The sequence below is a fragment of the Herpailurus yagouaroundi genome, unplaced genomic scaffold (genome assembly GCF_014898765.1).
Source record: "Herpailurus yagouaroundi ecotype Mexico unplaced genomic scaffold, PumYag 140, whole genome shotgun sequence".
Classification (NCBI taxonomy): Eukaryota; Metazoa; Chordata; class Mammalia; order Carnivora; family Felidae; genus Herpailurus; species Herpailurus yagouaroundi.
This window is the reverse complement of record NW_024412395.1, coordinates 65,072,959-65,088,523: the sequence shown is the minus strand read 5'-3', so window position 1 is coordinate 65,088,523 and position 15,565 is coordinate 65,072,959. Positions and strand designations below refer to the sequence as shown.

The 15,565-nt window shown below is 33.5% G+C and overlaps 1 long non-coding RNA gene across 1 annotated transcript in view; it reads right to left on the bottom strand.

Moving 5' to 3' along the window:
* Positions 1 to 533: 533 nt before the first annotated feature.
* The window catches only part of LOC121030278 (uncharacterized), a 35,545-nt gene continuing 20,513 nt past the window's right edge, over positions 534 to 15,565 (bottom strand). The window contains exon 3 of the long non-coding RNA XR_005790154.1: positions 534 to 785. This is a non-coding gene — a long non-coding RNA (uncharacterized LOC121030278). The remainder of the gene's footprint in view (positions 786 to 15,565) is intronic.

Sequence of the window (15,565 nt, the reverse complement as noted above, 5' to 3'; positions counted from 1 at the left end):
TTTCACTGCTACAGAAGGCTTATGACTTTCACAGTGTGCTCTGAATTCATAGATGGCTGACCAGTTCCTATTTGTTTGTTCATTGTTTCTTTCAGGGAATCAATAGCAGTTAGCCAAAAATAAAAATAAAAAAGTAAAACAAAAAACTTATTTCTTATAATTTAATTTCCCCTTGTAGCTCTCAAATGTTAGAGGTTCTAGATAAGAAAGTATATCCTCTTTTACCTGCATTCTGTTTCAAATCACCATGCCAGAGAATATTATTATCTCCTTAATACTGATAACAGTGTCTTTCTTTCTTTCTTTTTTTTTAATCTGCTTGAAAAGTGATCACATTTCAGAACTCAATCCTAAGGCTTTGCTTAGGACCACAAATGATATCATCTTATGTATGGTTTCCCCCCAAACAGAGCCTGAGACAAAAAGGTAAGTGCTGGTAGTTATGCAATAAAATATCATAGAAATATTGAGAGAATAGTATATAGATTTGAATTTGGATAGAATTGATATAGAAAGGGAAAAAATCAGCAGAGTAAATTGTCAATCATGTTATAATATTTAGGAGGTAGTAAGGAACAAACCCCTCAGAATAAGTCTGCCAAATGAATAATGGAGCTGCCAGATTATGCACCAGCTTCTGCCACTCATTGGTTGGGCTGATGGGGAAGCATTTCTATGTCCCCAGTGTCTGGCTTATAATTCACATAGGTAGTGCATTCTTCTTTGACAAGACAAAGGTCTTATGCGAAGAGGCACAGGTGCTGACAATAGGTAGACAAGCAGGCCTGCGATATTCAAAATAAAATAAAACACAGTAAATAATTAGTAGATATGGATAGAGCACCAATATCTGTCCCATTTACCTTAAATACTAATGGTGTATATTCAACATAATCTGTCAACTGTTGATTACTTGGAAAGGCAAAAAGTACATTTACAGTGATCATTAAGAAAGCACAGTAACAATTTTGAGAGAGTCATTGGGAACCATTACTTATAGTAGATGAGGCAGCACCATAAGTAATGATGTATGCAGCGTCAGCATTGAATAAATTCTAAAGGAACTAGAGGGGCAGGAACAGCTACATTATCATTTCAAAACAAATATCCATATGAATATGGGTGAGGAAAGACTTTTTTAAAAATTTAAAAAATGAATGTAAACAATTGAATTAGCATCTGGATGATTCTCATTCAACTGGTCCATCACCACATTAGTATTATTTTTTAAATCTTTCTTGTCTCAGGTTCATAAAGGCATGTTTTTGTCTACAAAAATGTAAAGTATGCAATTGATGTAAAATAGATTTTTATACAGGATGTAAAGTAGAAATTATTTTTATTTTTAATATAACTATATTTCCTAGCACCATATAGGATCAATTCTAGGGTGTCCCGAGGAAAATATTTTTGCATGGCTCCTGTTTGTCTGAACAATTCTTACAAGAATGTATTACAAGATTTATGCATCCATGTGAAGTAGAATGTTTTTTTGATGAAGATTTAGAATAATGGATAAAGATATTTAAGTGTTTGCTTATTGTCCTGTCTTGCCTGTGAAGATTCTTTGTAACATGTAGGAACTATCTTTTACTGTTTAGATCCAGGAAACAACTCTTCATATTCTTTATTGTTAAATGTGTGTGTGTGCCATCATGAACAAAGGGTACCAATGCAGTTATTATTTATAACATCATGGTAATTGAGAACTTTTGAAAATGTAATATAGATCTTGACTTTTCAGTTTCTTTCAGCATTTTTTCATTCTGATGCTGATTATATCCTTACCCAAGGTGCTGCATCCCCCATCATGAATACTAGTTTCCAATTATTCTCTTCAAAGTTGTTACAGTTTTCTTAGTGATGACCACAAAAACGGACATATTACCAAAAGCATGCAGGGAAATGTTAATGAAAATTTCTTTTCTGGCCATGTCAAATTTACCATTCAGAATTGTATAGTATTGCTGCAGAACAACACATCTCCTAAACATTTTTTCTCTTGAATACTTTGGGCCATAATTACTCTATTTCTAGAATGTGATCTCTTTCAGTGATGATCAATCACACTGCAGCCTTCCATACACCATCAAGGAGCATAGGTAAGTCCTGTGAGCAGAGTACAAAAAGTGATCTCCTTCAGGAAGGAGTGTCCATCCTCCTCTGACCAGGCTTAACACTGATTAGAGAGAAAACAATGTTATCATACCTATCAAAGTTAAGAGTCACTGTATGTGGGAAGGCTGGGAACAGGTGTGAACTTGGTGAAAGTATCTTTCTGTGGCTGAGGCCATCTCTGAAAGGAGGTGACAGCAAGGCTATCTGCAGGCAGAACTCCCATCAGCTGGTTATTCAGGGAGTGTTTCATTCATGCAGAGGAAATATGGTCTATATATCACAATATCCTCCACAGGCATTTTTTCTAAATCAATTTCCAACTATTGGTTATAGATATATGGTAAAGAAATTGGATTTTTAATTTTGATTATATATTCAGCACATCCACTAAACTTTCTTGTTAAATCAAATAAATGTGGAAACTTTGATCCAATAACTATGAATTATTTATTTTATGTTGAACCAACTTTAAATTCTTTAAAAAATATTCAACATATTCATAATATATTTATTTTTGTGCATATAAAACTTTATTTTGCTGGTTCTATGTTCATGGTTATCTAAAAATTTTTCCATATTATGGTTACATTCATTTCTTAAATTATTTAGAATATTTCCTATTTTATGTTCTCTGAAAATATACTATGAAATACTATAATTATCGATCTTTGAATATTTGTAGGAACCAACAAAACAGAAAATGCTATTTTATTTGGTTTATTTGTGGCAACATTTGTACTGGCTTAATTTTTTTAGTGATTCTACAGAAGTTCAAGTTTTCTATCATTGTCTAAGAAATTTTCTACTTTACCTAAGCTAATACATGTAATGCCACACAGTCCTGGTAGTTTGGGCTTGTTTTTGGTTTTTTAACTTTGAAATCTCTTCTGCATGCTTAATAATGTCTTTTCTCATGGTGAAATGGGCACCAAGCAATCAGAAGCGATAATGGTTATCAAACACTAGTACAGATATACTAGTGAATATTTGATTAAGTGATTCTCACTGTAATATGACTACATTAATTTCCATTTCCCTCTATTTTTTGTTCTATTACTGACTAACCGCTTAGGTTTTGGCTCATGTAAATTTAACCTCTCTTGTTTGTAGTAATAGCTTTTTGTTTTTTCTTAGTTGACAGTTGTGCCTGAAAAGTTACCTTGAATAATTCCTTATTAGTCAGATTATTTTACAGTTTAAGCATTACATCGCAAAGTGATGCTACCAAATTAAAATTATCCTTTAAAAAAAAGGCAGAAGTTATGACTAACACTGTATTGTTTGTTTTCCAGCCCCAGAAATTCTATTTCTAATGTGCAACACCAATCATAATTAAATGATGGTCTTTCCTAGTTTTCACATTTTTTAAATTGGTGAAATTTTTTTGGTGCCAAATAAAGATCTAACAGGTGCTTAGATATATGAAACACATATTATATATTCAGTGGATTGAAAACCAAAAATTAAAACTTCTATGAAGTATGAAGTACTGGTCTAAAGTCTTTATGGCAATATCTACTTGTGTGTATGGTTGTCTGGGATTCTAATACCTAAAGATGGATTATATATCTGCTATACAAACTAATTATGCTTTCATTACACCCAGCATATGAAACAAGAATATGTATATAATCCTTGTATGTGATGGTATGAACATCCACAATAATTTACATCATAGTAATAATTGTGAAGCAGCATAAGATAGTCTATAATAAAAATACTATTGTGTGAAGTCTTTGTGTTTTAATGTGTTTCATTATAATCTAGTTTTTAGAAAATTGCTGGTCTGTGGTTCATGTTTGTAGTAACTTCATAAAAATAAAAAGAGTCTTTACAAACCATTCCTGATCTGCTAGGGAAGATCGTTTTTACCATAATTTTTCAAAAACTTGTAACTGTAGCTGAAGCTCTTTTAAGTTAAAGAGAGATAAGACCAAGTAGCAGATACAGTCTGTCTGAGTACCTGGTTCAGAGTATGGGGTGGTTTAAGTTTGGACATAAAAACAAATAAGTAAACAAAGATATATATTAAACTTCCACAAATCAAGTTATTAGACATTTACTAAGAAATTGAATATGGTTTCATTTCACTGTACTCTATAAATGTTTTATTTCTTTGAAAAAAGTTTTTGTTGTTGTTGCACTTGTGGGATTTTTTTTCTTTTACGTTTTCTCTCACACATCATCTTTTATTTGATCTAATTTGTGAAACAGTTTAAATAAGTCAGCACACTTCTTAATCCTCTCAAGATGACAAATAACTGAGATGCTTAGTGAATGATGAGTTTCTTGAAAAGCGTTAAGTTAAAATGATTTAGATTATCTAATTCTAAGCTATGGCTTACTACAGCTATATGAAAATGATTGTCAAAAGGCTGAATCTTCTGAAGCACCAATACTTGGAAACAACTATATAAATCCATTAGAGTTACAACTCTAAAATGTAGAAAAATAGCATAGAAAATTTACTGAAATAATTTTTATTCAAACAGCAAATATAAACAACTGTGGATTAAAAATTAGTGCCCAACAAACATATAATGCAAAATTATTATTCCAAATTATTTTAAAGTAAATATCATCAATGATAACTCAAATGAAATACACAGATTAGTTTAAATATATATTAAAAATGAATTTCATACGCCATATTGAATATAAAAGCACTTTTTGATTATTTATACATGACTGATTTTTAAAAGTTCTAACACTATGGGGGAAATACAAAGGCATTTTTAAAAAGCACCTAGCGTCAGGGGTGCCTGGGTGGCTCAGTAGGTCGGGCATCTGACTCTTGATTTCAGTTCAAGTCATGATCCCAGGGTTGTGCGATTGAGCCCCACGTCAGGCTTCATGTTGAGCGTGGAGCCTACTTAAGATTCTCAATCTTTCTCTTTCTCTCTCTCTCTCTCTCTCTCTCTCTCTCTCTCTCTCTCTCTTTCCTCTTCTCCCTCCCTCCCTCCCTCTGTCCCTCTACCCTGCTAATGATCTCTCTGTCTCTTAAAAATGAAAAAATTTAAAAAAAGTTTAATAAATAAAAAGAAACGAATAAAAAAATAAAGTTCTATGCAACATACTATAAGAAAAACTATATTTAAAACATTCTAAAATTAAGCCTAGGTAATTATAAAATAAGAAATTGGTAGAGCTGATATTAAATATAGACTTTGAGGAGAATAAGTTCCAAGTTCTTTTTTTTTTTCAAGCTCCAAGCTCTTACATAGCTGGTTGTAGTGATATCCCTCACTTATGACTAAAAATAATGTTAATAGTAATTAAAATGACATTGAAACTCAAACTATTGGACCAAGATTTGGAATTGTCTTACCACTGTAGTTGTACAATACAATTAATTACTTGTAAGCATGAAAGAAATCTGAAATGTTGTGACTCATGCTATCTAGAAACAAATATAAATTAACATTGAGATTCGCAATAAAAGCAATAGTTGCTTTCATATCTACAACAAAAATGCTATTTTGTGAAAAGAAAAATAGTTTATTTTTCTCAAATTTAAAAAGAAAATTTAAAGATAGAGGTATTATTAAAATATTAGCTATCCAAATATTATAATACTTATGAATGAAAATTGGGTAATAATTTTACATACGATAAAAAATGCAATAACAAAAGTTTAGAATTAGGCTTTTCTACCAATTTGAGGACTATTTCCTTCTAAAAACCAAGTCTAGTTTATCCTGAAGTACAAATAACAGGTTCTAATGACATCTAGTCAGCATGTTATCAAGTAAATACATGATTGGCTTTTAAACAGCATTCAATTCTTCTCTTTCATCTTTCTCTACTCCTCATAATTGCCTCTGCTCTAATTCATTGCCAGTGAAGATCAAAGGCAAAGCCTCTCCATTTTAAAATAATAAGTGAAGCCATAACCTTGATTAATTTGACTCAAGCCCATGGGTTGAACCAATTTTTTAAAAAGTAGAAATCTTGAATTTGTCACGAAGTCAGCATATATGAATAAGTTGACTTTCTTAGGTCTCTTCCTTCTATGTATCCAGGATAAAAAGAGTTTGGGTCAGGCTATTCAACTCCCCCTCTTTAAATTCTGTGTCATTGAGGAGGCCACTGGTGTGTGCCTACTGCCTGCACGTGAAGATTCAGGCTGACATCTAAGCTATCCATTTGGAGGCATTAAAACGACCTTGCTCACTCATTCTTCCTTTAGCTCTCTCTGATTCCATTGCTTCTTTACTAATGGATATGCTTTCATTTCACTGAATTAAAAGTTTCCAGTCTCACATTTGGACTCACAAACCTATAAACTGAAATTTATAATACTTTTATTTTTAGGAGATTTATACTGATTCAGTTAGCTAATTTAAGTAAGTTTTGTTTGTTTTGTTTTTTGTTTTGTTTTGTTTTGTTTTTCAAATGGCCCAGAGTAGTTAATAGAGTTCTGGAATTGAATTATAAGACCAAGAACACGAGTAATAAAGTATTCTGTGGTTTATTTTCCATTGTACCCTATACTTATATTTTAAGACAGAAAAAAGGAGGGGTGGATGACTGAAATCATATTAGGAATGTATCTTGAATTTCTGTTAGTATTTGCAAATAACTGCATAAACATTTTACTAGAACACATATCATAATATTTCATAGAAAAAAGTGATATAGTGATTTGGTGAAACAGGTATTACTACTTTGCCACTCTTTAGGTTACCATTAATTTTCAGATACTTATTGAGCATTTACTACATTTCAGGTATTATAGTAAGACAAGTAATATAAGACCAGTACTGTTCTTACAGATCACAGTTACAAAGGTGAGATAATAATAAGGGGTGCTCAGGTGGCTCAGTTGGTTAAGCATCTGACTCTTGGTCTCCAATCAAGTCATGATCTTGTGGTTTCATGAGTTTGAGCCCCATGTCGGGCTCTGCGCTGACAGCACAGAACCTGATTGGGATCCTTTCCCCCTTTCTCTCTCCTCCTTCCCCACTCACACTGTCTCAGTCTCTCTCAAAATAAATAAACTTTAAAAAAAGGTAGTAATAAGTAAAATACACTATGGTAAATGTTTACACTTATCTCTATTATCAGTACTTCATGTTCATAGTGAAGACTCAGGACCCTGACAAATCACAAAGAAAATTCTCCAGTTTAGAAAGATCATATAATCTTTAACATAATTTTAATATTCAGATTATTTTATATAAAGTGATGATTTAAATGTCTATTCCATACAAAGAAGTTATAATTACTCTCTATTATCCAGAGTGTCACCATAATTGGGTTTGGAGGTTAATGAGATTCAACTAAAGAAAAGAAGAGACAGGGAAAAAATATTGAAGGAGAGGCTGTGACCAAGGACTGAACATAAGGGGAAAAGAGAATGCTTTTTCATGCAGTAACTAAAACTTTAGCTGAACTTTTCAGTAAATTTTTTTATTGAGCAAGACATTATTTTAAATGATTTGTTTTCTTTTTTCATTTACTGATATATAATCTTCTAAATTTGAAATTAAGATTGTTTCATTACAACTATTAATATATTACTTAAAATAAAACACCGTATTTAACACAATGAAACACTTTTTAGGATGTTTAACTTGAAACAAAGACTTTTCATTTTTTTCTTTCTCTCTTTCTCAGCATTCATAATGGGGACAAAAGATCCTACCTCTTATACTTTAAAAAATTCTTTCAAGGTATGACATATAGTGCTTATAACCACATGCCTGATATAAACAGTCCAGAGATCCTCCATAGTCTGTGAATCCCAAGCAGTAGAAAAGTGATTTAAAAAGTCAGATTAGGCCAAGGGATATTGAATAGTGAGTGGAACTGAAACAGACTTTCTTGGTCTCATTCTCCCTGTATCTAAGATGAAGAACTTAAATAGCATGTTTTCTAAAGAATACATTGGTAGATTTCTCCTCACTGTAAGGTAGAAAGGCTATGATTTCTATTTTGCCCTTTTTCCTATCACATTTGTTTGATATAGATTAGTGAATCTCAATTGTTGATAACTGCATCATATAATTCAGACTGCAAATTTGCCCATCTTCTTAGCACAATTTTTTGATTCCTATTTCTACATACAGTGTGAATCCAAGAACAGGACAGAAAAACACATAGTCATCTAAGCAGAAAAACTTTAGTGAAAATAATTATTCATATGAGATTGTATTAATGGAATATTGGCTAAAATATAAACTGAAGAATGACTTAGGGATTGTGGGAGAAATTGAGAAGAGAAGAATCCTCCAAGGATTCCCATCCAAGGATTGGATTCACTTTAGAGAAAATAGGGTTTGAGCCCCTGGATATCACATGAGTTCACTGGATTGTCCTTGGCCAGTGATGCTTTATACACAAAGGGTCAAGACTGATAGTTCAGGAATCAACCGTTGTGAGATCAAGGAAATGTGATTGGAAACCAGTGGAGGAGAGACAAGGCTGTTTGCTGTCAAACTTGATGGAAAATCACAGGAGGTGTGATGTGTTCATGAATTCAGTGGAGACCTGTCATTGGATGCAAGTTGGAGCATTCACAAAATGTGCCAGCTGCTCGTGGGGTACACATGAACTCACATCTGGTAATGTGCACAAGGGGAGATGCTTAACAGGAATTGCCACCAACACCACCAACTGGCTGAGGGAGAGAGACATGCTGAGACACACCAGTCTTCACACTCCACTGTGGATTGCAAAGTAAAACAAAGGAGGGGGCTACGATGTCCCTAATTTCCACATATTAATGTTATCAATGGCAAACATTACTTTAATCAGTTTTCCATTATTTCATTAAATTGACTTCCTTAGGAGGGAATTTAGGATTCTATCAGAACATTAAAGGCTGTTGTACTGAACAATATATATAATTTATCCAGATCATTATGTCTTCAGCACATTATCAAATCTCTAGTGTTAGCTGAGGTTGGACAAGAATTTTAAAGTGCTTCTGTTGACCTATTGATCAGTTAACCATATAGGTGTATGTGTATGCTTTCATTAAAGTATTATAGATGCTAGCTTTATATATACACTTCATAAATACCCTCTTTTACAAGCCAATTCAACTTTACTGCAAAATGTATTTGTCTAATTTTCCTTCAACCGAGTGTTAGAAGAAAAATTGTTGCAGAGGTGTAACAGTGTAATTTGGGAGCATATATTTCCAATTGATAAGTTGCAGATTTATAATTATTATAGGCAGGTTTATAGGTGAAAATATAAGCTAAACCAAATAACAAGCAAATAAAATAGCATTTTCATGTAAAACCCAAACAACTATATCTGAACACAAAAACTGATAGGCTCCCGGACAGCTGAAAACAAATGGACATACATCCCTATTTTAGTTTTTGTGTTTACTGTACCAGATGTGCTAGATTACTTAAAGATATTCAAGATGAATAATAATGACAAAGTCAAGAAAGAAATTCCATTTTCTCTACCTCAGGTAAAGTTAATTTAAAAAGACTTTGTAAGAGGGCGCCTGGGTGGCTCAGTTGTTTAAGCGTCCAGCTTTGGCTCAAGTCATGACAGCACAGTTCGTGAGTTTGACACCCACATCAGGCTCTCTGCTATCAGCATAGGGCCTAACTCAGATCCTCTGTCCCTCTCTCTTTCTGCCCCTCCCCTGCTCTCTCTCTTTCAAAAATAAACAAACATTTAAAAAAGATTTTTTTTAAGTCTTTGTAAAGAAATTCACAAAAATAAATGATATACTATCATTAAATCTTCCTCTACACTTTGATAATTACCAATATAAGATATTCTGTAGTATATTAAGAAAGGATTTTATACATATATATAAATTTCCCTCCCCAAAACTACTCATAACAAAGATGTTTTTAAAGCCTATAATTATTATTATTTCATTTTGGAAATTAAAAACAGTAGAGCATTACTATTTTTAAATTCTAAGAAGTAAAACTATAATCTTATTCTGCCCTATATTTAAATCTATCTCTATGTATATCTGATATGTGTATATTTATCAGTGTGTTTTCAAAGCAAGATAAATTATTTCATCTAGGAACATAAATAACTTTTTTGCTTCCATGGTTGGGCTCAGAGTTTATTCTAAATTAGAATTTTTTTTTATCCTAGGATTTAGTATGCTGTATGTTTCCCTTCACAGCAAAAACTTTAAGAGGAATAACTGATACAATTAATAGTATTAAAAACTTAAATTGGCAGTATATGAGAGTAAAATAAAGATGGCACGACAATTGCAATTTTCTGAAGTTCTTTAGAAAAGCCTAAAGGGGGTCAAAAGATGTGATTACTGTCTACAAGAACTAGGCATTATGGAAGATATGCTTTTGTGTAGAAACAAGAAAAATAATGTGAACAATTGATTTTCCTGACTGATTTGTTTAGTGATGTATATATCATCTTTTGAATGCTGAAGTACTGAAGAAAGAGAGAAAGGTAGGTGAAATGTGGGATCTTTTAAAATAAGGAAAACATTGGGCTAATCAATGAGAATTCATCTCTAAATCCTTGTTGCAAAAATTTTAGCTCACCAGGAATCATTACTAAATGTTATTACTTATAATTGATATAAAATAGAAATGGGTTTATAAAATTAAAATACAAAATATTCAATCAAAGAAAATGTATGTTAATACTCTTGATGCAATATTTATGCATGTTAAAAGATTTAGAGATGTCTGACTTTTGCTTCCTCAGTGTGCATATCTGAGACATTTAAATGAGGTGGTTTATGTTGACTAATGAATAATTTCTTATTGCCACAGGGTACCAAGATTGATTTTCCCCACATAATTTCATTCTCCCTTTGCTCACCATCCCCATCATCCCCAACCACCCATTTTTGTACTGGGAATCAGTTTGTAATATGTAAATGAGATTTAATATTACTCTGAGTATCTGCTAAAAACAGCCAATATTGGAGTTTATAGTTATAAGCAAGGGCATTAGAGTCTGAAATTTAAGGATGTAGTTATATGTTCGAACAAGAACAGGAAAGAATTCTCAGGGACTAATAGAATGATTTACTTAAAGGCAGGCATCTTTGACCTTGAGGAAAACTATAACTTGCTCAGACAATAAATATCTAAGTGGCTTTGGAAAGGAAAAACACCCGGTAAAATCTCTCATAATGCATTAGCAAATCAAGTCACCCTTAGCCAATGTAATGTATTGGGTCTAAGAGCAGACAAGTTACCCAATGTATCTAATTATACAGAGCTTATACCCTCTAACCTCTTGTCAGTCCACCCTCACTTTGCCTGTAATGGACATAATGATGAATATTCTAAATCACAAATTGTGTCATTACCAATCCATTTCAACTTCTTTATAAGTAAAAAAATAACTTAAAAAATACTGCTTACTCTTGCAACTACTGACTCATTTGGTAAGAGCTATATTAGGAATTGTTTCTATTTGCAAATTTCCCAACATACATGTGTAGAAAGAGTTTCACACTATGTCTTCTCTATCAGGGCACAGAAATTCACACTATGTCTTCTCTATCAGGGCACAGGGAATTGGTTCTATTTGCAAATTTCCCAACGTACATGTGTAGAAAGAGTTTCATACTATGTCTTCTCTATCAGGGCACACAAAAATAATTTCTGTATACACACACACACACACACACACACACACACACAATTTCTCTAGAAAGTCTATCCCTGACTGGACTTGTAAAGAATTAGTACCATCACAGACATGTTCAAACTCCTCTCTTTGGAAAGAGTTATCATTCTAGAAAAGAGAGAAATTAGAGAAATCTCATTCTTTCTCCTTTCCACACTGATAATTAAAATGAGTGTAATTAGATTATCTGAACATTTAAATAACATGGAGATAAGTGTCACATAATAGATCTTTGATTAAAATCATCAAAATGAGCACATCTGCCTACATTATATTCTACATATATATTGAAATGACAACATGTGTGACCATGATTGCTGTATCAAGCCCCAAAGTAATTAATGTAGTTGCAAGGAAAACAATTAATCTTACTGTGTCATTTTCCCTCATTTTAGAAACTTTAAACTTGCACACTATATTAATCTGATATCCAGCTGTCAGAAAGTACATATTTGTCCCTCAGGGTTTTAAGTGCATTCCATATATTTATTCAAGTAGAGTATTTATGAATATTTTGACTTGTTCCTGAGTTTATTGCAAATTTATTTACTTAATATTCTAGTTTGTCATAAAAATACAGGAGACCAGAACTTGCTAGGCCACATGGGAGACATTAAAATACTATGAGGAGTTACTTTTCCTTCCCTTCCTCCCATGAAGCCAAGACCCAGAGAAAAAAAAACAAAGAAACAGAAAAATAGATTTCTATAATTATGTGCTAAGTTATATGGTTCAGAATGTTAGTGTTATAAAAGCGCTGAGAGGCACCAATATTGGATGAGAACTAAGTAGTTGGTAAAGAAACCTTGGAGGCTGTAAGTCTCTGGAAGGGGGAAAAAAATGGGGAAGAACATTCTGATTGTGGAAGCATAAGGAAGAAAACTAATTGGGTGGTAGTTGAAAATAAGGCAAATAAATGTAGGTTAGATGTTGGTAGGAATTAATTGTGACTTTCTAAGCCATTAATTACATGATGAAAGTCCAATTTTAAGAATTTTAACACAGCCATGGAACATAGGATCAGGTGTAGGCAGGACAGACTCAAAATTTCTTTTCTAATGTGTTGCTCTTGAGGGTAACTCTGTAGTTGATCAGTTAATTTTGAGTCCACAGTTGGGTTTGTTGGAATGTATTTATCAAATATTTTAATGAATTAATTGAGTGAATGTATCTGAAAAAAATAAGAGGATAATTCCACTTCTGCTTGTTTGTAGCTAGCTGAAAAAGTATCATTTCTACTCTAATAACTAGAAGTAGGCCAGAAAAAAAATTGTAAATTTTCTTGAACCCATAAGGAAGCTGAGCTTTCAGGGAGCCACATACGTAGTTTGAAATAGGACAGCTCCTTCCCCTAAGAAGAATTGCATGCCTAAACCTTCTCAACAAGAAAGAAAGGCAGGGCCAACATATAAACAAGGAGGATCAAGTGAGCTAAAATATTAATAAAAATCTAAAGGCCAACTGTGAGCTGATTTGACAGTGTGAAGCCCACGAGAATGAGATGCAAAGGGAGTTTGCCCCCATCCACGGTCTCTTTCTTTAGGAACCTTATGGTACAGTCATAAGAAAACAGAGGACAAGGCTGGAAAACACTAGAGCTACCCCTCTGTGTGGCAAGCATAGGGAAAAGGATCAGGCCCCTGTAGAGAAAATGGACTGTCTCTGAAAAGCATTTCACATCAAAGGGAGGGATAGCAAACCCCAAGAGCAAAGGGAAGGATATAGAAGAAAGATCTCTACCCATGAGGAAGCTGAGGAAAAATTCCCAAGGCAGGGATGTTCTATCAAAAATGGTCTCCCCAACAAGAACCAGAGAAACACAAGGCAGAATTCTGGCTGTCTGCCATAGGGAAAAAGACAGAAATGCTGAGAAAATCTCACACTGGAGGCCCACTATTGAGGCTGGAATAGTCTTCCTCCTGCCCCAGGCCCTAGCAGAATCCTAGCAAGACACATCAGAAATCTACCCCTGGGGAAGGGTTACATGTTTTTAGAGAGAGAATGAGCTCTTCTGTTGTGCAAGCACACATGGATAGTTCAAAAGTGAGGTTGTAGCACAAACATTAAGAAGTGCTCTCTGAGGAGTACCTGGGTGGCTCAGTTGGTTAAGCCAACTGACACTCGGTTTTGGCTCAGGTCGTGATCTTGCAATTAGTGAGTTCGAGCTCTGCATCAGGCTCTGTGCTGACAGTGCAGAGCCTGCCTGGGGTTCTCTCTCTCTGCCCCTTCCTTACTCATGCCCTCTTCCTCTCTCTCTCTCTCTCTCTCTCTCTCAAAAATACATAAATAAACTTAAGAAAAAAAGAAAAGAATTGCTCTCTGAATCCCAGACCCCGACCTAAGTACAAGGCACCAGTAGACTAATTTTAAGTTTGAATTTTGACAAGATTGATTCAGTACCCCCATGCTACTGCATGAAAGAGGAGAACATATTTCCAGTTATAAATACTATTTACCTCAATGTTTCCTCTTTTACATATGAATCCTAGTATCCAATAAAAATTTGACTCAAACCCACACAGTCACACAAACAAAATAAGAGGAAATGAAACAAACTCATGGTCAAGAGACAAAGCAATTGGCAGAATCAAACTCAGAAATGATCCAGATATTGTGACTAACAGTGTGATTTTTTTTCTTTTTTAAATGTTTATTCATTTGTTTTGAGAGAAAGGGAGAGAGAGTGCAAGTGGTGGAGGGGCAGAGAGAAAGGAAGAGAAAGAATAACAAGCAGGACCCACGCTCAGCTGATGCAGGGCTCAACCTCAGGACCATAAGATCATGACCTGAGCTGAGATCAAGAGTCGGATGCTTAACTGATGGAGCCCCCCCAGGTACCTCCAGTGTGAATTTTAAAATAATGAATATGCTTAGAATCAATATGCTTGGAATCTAGTAGAAAACACGGACATGTGCAAACGTGGGAGAATCCCGGTAGAGAGGTAAAACTTTTAAATCAAATATAATGTTAGAAATGAAAGTGATAATGCCAGAGATGGAGAGTTATGTTGGCACAATTGAGTAAATGATCAGTGACCTTAAAGATAGGTTAGTGGAAATCATTCAAATGAATACACTGAGAACAAACAGTGGGAAAAAAATCATGTAAACAAATCATGATGATATAGAAGAAAAATATTTTTACTATTAACAATTAATACAATACATACATAAGTAGATACATCATGTTTAAATTGATGAAGGCAAAACATAAGAAAAAAATCTTGAAAGCAGCCAAAGAAAAAGACACATTACCTATAGATGAGCAAAGAAACAAATATGCAAGATTTCTTGCCAGAAACAACGCAACCTCAAAGACAATACTGTAATATTTTTAAGCAGTGGAAGAAAACAAAACCTGTCATTTACACTCAGTGAGAATATGTTTATAACTAAAAGTGAAATAGATTTTTCCCAATAAATAATAGTTGCTAGAATTTATTTCTGGCAGACCTGGCTTCAAAAAATGTTCAAAGAAGTTTTCAAGCACAAGGAACAATACCAGAGAGAAACACACATCTACAAAAACAAATGAAGTACCCTGGAATTGGTAAAAATAAAGATAAATGTAAAAGTCAGTTTGCTTACTTTTAATTGCTGTAAGAGGTGATTTATTATTAAAGACCAAAAAGAAAAGTATCAAGGTATGGGGTATATAACACATGTAAAATATGGGATGCAATAAGACAAAGGCTAGGAAGGAGAATTGAAAGTCTGTTGACTAAGATTCATAGACTATATGTGAACTGATATATAATCTAAAAGTAGACTGTAATAAGATAGTCCAAATCTAGAGAAACTTCTAAAACTTAGAAAAATAGATACAACAGAAAGCCAGTAA